The sequence below is a fragment of the Brachionichthys hirsutus genome, unplaced genomic scaffold (genome assembly GCF_040956055.1).
Source record: "Brachionichthys hirsutus isolate HB-005 unplaced genomic scaffold, CSIRO-AGI_Bhir_v1 contig_790, whole genome shotgun sequence".
Classification (NCBI taxonomy): Eukaryota; Metazoa; Chordata; class Actinopteri; order Lophiiformes; family Brachionichthyidae; genus Brachionichthys; species Brachionichthys hirsutus.
In genome coordinates this window covers 560,265-564,385 of record NW_027180324.1, presented here as the reverse complement: position 1 = coordinate 564,385, position 4,121 = coordinate 560,265, and positions in this window count along the sequence as shown.

Below are 4,121 nucleotides of genomic sequence, written 5' to 3'. Positions count from 1 at the left end.
AACAAAAAAATCTAAATCTAAAAATCTCATCGACCGTAATTTTGTACTTAATACATTACTTGAGTTATTTCCCTCTGTGGCATTATAGTTCAAAACACACAAGTGTTGGCTAAACCAGAACAAAATAAATGCTGAACGCTGCTTAGCTTTAGCACCAGGCCTGCTCCATGCAGCACATTTTAGCAATACATTTCTTACTCTGCAATCTTTGCTATGTTCTTGTCCCTATTTTTTCCTGTTGATCACCAATTGGGCTCTCTATCTATCTGTGAATTGCAGGAGGAGGCATAGCATTAGGCAGTAATGGGAACGGATGTCACTTTGTGAATTTTATGGCCTCTCTCGACAGCAGGATACAGAAGGTAACAGGTAAGCGCAATATTTAATGTGCTGCGTTGTTAACAAAGTATTTTTAATAGGCCCGAGATGACCTTTTTGAATTTAAAAGCCAGATGAGGTTCGGAAAGGATTATACTTGCAGCAGAATTTTATTTTATGTATGACAAACCACAAATAGAACTTGAAAAGCACGCAGAGAGCGCAGACCTCCGCCAAGCAGCTCATTCCCCTCATAATTGGATTTACACCGTCCACATGGTGATCTGGATTCTCATCAAAAGGTTATAAATTGTTCTTGGTATCTTTTTACACCAACCATGAAAAGTAAAAGTGAATCGGAGTTGATGTGTATTTGTAACTGATTTTTGAATCCATAAATGGAGTTTTCAATGTTAAAATGTAACATAAATGTCCTAACGTTATTCTGGATCCAATCCAGATGAAATTCGGTAGTAAGATAGAGGTACCCACCCTACATGACTGTGTGAATTTCCATAAACATTGGTAAATGATAAACCGAGAGATTGAGGAACACATTTTGTAGCTCCATTGACTGCAATGTTACCAAAGATTTCAAACTGATCCATAATCTCTAGTGGATCATCACTAAAATCGAATCATCTGTTCCCAATATTCCCAACATTTCCAGAAAATGTAATCAAGATCTGTCCAGAACATTTTGAGTTATCTTGCAAACAGACCGACGGCCAGACAGACAGACAAACGCCGGTGATGACATAACCCCCCCCCCCCCCCCCCCCCCCTGCCTTGGCAGAGGTAATTAATAGTAAGTGGCACATTGTGGATTGTTTGCATCCCTTTTGATATTTTCTCCAGCAGATGGTGGATCATATGGTGCGTCTGTAATGTGTTCATGACTAACAACTGCAGTGATCTTGAGAATGACTGTCATTTGTCTTCTTCTACTTTGCTAATTTTAGATAATCCTGTGCTCACGTTGTCTTTACTGAGTGCATGTCTTGTAATCAGTCAAGTTTGCTTGTTAACATGTCTCAGAGCAGCCCGCCTTCATGCCACATGCAGATTCTGTGATTAATCAAAAAAGATGATCTTTTGAAATGTTATTTGGAGTGGAATATAAATAAGCGTGTGATGTATTGTTTTTTTATTGCTTGATGGTGTCTGACAGCTTTGTCACAAAAATTCATGGCTATTTTTTGTAAATCCATCACGAGGAATATAAAGACATATGCATAATAATGAAACACATTTATTAATGTGTGCTGTCCCCTGGAGTCACATGACAATGAAATGGATGACTGGTTTTCTTTTGCCAGGATGCTGTCGGCCTGCGTTTTGCATGTGGACACTTCTCGAGAGGTAAAAATGTGGACGAGCTCCTGTCTCACATTTGGCTTATAAAGGTCTCACAAGAGTTAATTGTTCTCCACAATGGAGGAGGAGACCCCAACTCATGGGAGTTATATGGTTGCCCTATGTTTCTTTAGTAAAGGTTCTGCAAGCGTTTCTTGGACCTCAACTGAATTATCTTTCCATAAACTACGTAGTAAGGACAAGAAAATATTTCTTTTTTTTTGTAGTCCTCAGATTTTGCCCGCAGGATTTTTTGTGATATTTTAGTAAATCCCATAATTTCCAGCAATATATTCCTTCAATACAATGAACATGGGTTCCGTAGTCTTAAAATATTCTCACATATCCTGCTGCTGTGAATCGTCATTAGTGTGTATTCATCCACAGTTAAAAATAGTCCCCAACAAATACATTCATTATTCCTGTTGAGTAATATTTGATGAAAACTGTAGCACCCCAAAAATTCCAAACAATTTCACCAAAGACAAAAATAACTACATCTTCAGTTGAACCAAAATAATCCCAGATGTGAGGTGAAGAAGTCAGAGGAAATTGTGCATTACAGTATTGGTTTTGGCATTTTGGGTACCACCCTTTGTCTAAATAAAGTCTCATCACACATACCAGGAATCCATTTATGAACAACCAAACTAATAAAGCATTGTTTCTCCTTCAATACAAGTGTTGTCATTTTTTGGAGGGAACAGCTTTTTGGTAGGATTTCTGGTTCCGCCCCTGCTGTAGCCACAAAATGGGCATTCGCCATCCTGATTTTGCACAACCTCCTCGCCATTGTGATGGAGTTGCATCTCTCTGGGGTTTCAATCTGTAAGGCGCTTCGCTTGTCTGCTGTGAACTCGGCAGCAGCAGCAGCAGCACGTTCGGACTGGGAGGATTTCTCCCCTTAACAAGTCCGTGGGCTGCAGTCCAGAAAGCAACGATAACTCTTTTGTTCTTCTCTAGTGAGGGAAAGTGTTCTCTCGTGGTTATCATTACATACTAAATCAATTATCTATGCTGCTGGTCGGAGGCTTCTTAAGAATGTTGTGCCTCTTTATTTACTTGTTTTGTCTTCTGTTGGTGTAGGGGGGGTTAAACCATTTCTTCTAATCCGCTGTATTCTTCCTCTCTTCTTTTCAAACTGGGATTTACAGATAATCTGGAACAGCAAAGAAGCTTCTAATAGTGAAACAGAAGAGTGGTTAGCGTAGCGATAACAACAGTATGAAAATCATATGATTGCCTTCAAATACACCCTTAAAAGTGCTGAAAAGAAAATGATGCATTATTTTGCTCTTTTATATATATATCTGCATCCTCAAAATAAATCTGTAACTCCCTTCTGAGATTCATACTGTCATGCTGGTGGAAGTGATTGTTGTTTTTAACCAATGGAATATGTATGGCCTCACAATATTGTTCTCGTCATGAATATTACAGTAGAAAGTTGTGCATATGTGAATAGCATCTTGATCCATTCTAAAGATTTGGGACAATAAGTATCCAAATGTTGATGCGTTTTCGAGGCTCCTATTGTCAGATCTGGAAACTGCCCTTGTGCAGGGAGACAATTTCTCATCAGGCACCAGCAGCCGGAGCACCAGGCTCATTCACGGAGGAGTCCGATATCTACAGAAAGCCATCATGAAATTGGATTACAAACAGGTAAATGCTTCATTTTTTCTCTGCAGCTGACACTTATCCGCAGAATTCCTGGTCCCTCTGGTCATATTGCTTTATTTACTCTCCCATGTTCATTTTTCATTCACGGGAAGCAGTGACATGTTTGCCTTGAATGACTGGCTGCCTGGAATTTTCTGAAGTTGTCTTAAAGAAATCTTACAACTTGGCAGACCTTTGTTGTGATGAAATAGTAGATTAATTCGTAAAATGATCAGCCAGTAATAGGTGGACTGAAGCCAACGTGTCCTCCTTTGTCTGTGAATTGTTTAAGACGAGTCACCTGGGTTCAAACTGAAATGTCACCATTTTTTTGTTACATTTCACAGTATGTGAGAAACCTCATTATTCCCAGCTCGTGTTTTCTTGAAGAGCCTTATTTTGCTATCTGTATGAACATAAGCGGGTCCTGGAGGTGAGCAGCAGAGGAGACCAATTAGTGTGATTGCAGGAGACGCAACTGCGGAGTCAGCAGCTCCGCAGTAAAATGGAGACGACATGTCTTGAATGAAACAGGGGGTGAAATAAAGCAGTGCTTTATGGGATGAGGAATGTAAGTATTATAGCTGAAAATATATTTACTAACAAGACAAAAAAATCTAATTTTGCTCTGAAAATTAATTAATGACAAACAAAAGTACAGGAAATGTTCAGGTATCAGACGACGGCCTAGACGGGATTGGCTCGCTGCAGTCATTCAAATATGCATATGAATTATGTTTAATTAATTACTTTAAGAATGTAGATAAAAGCTCAATTTAGGTTTC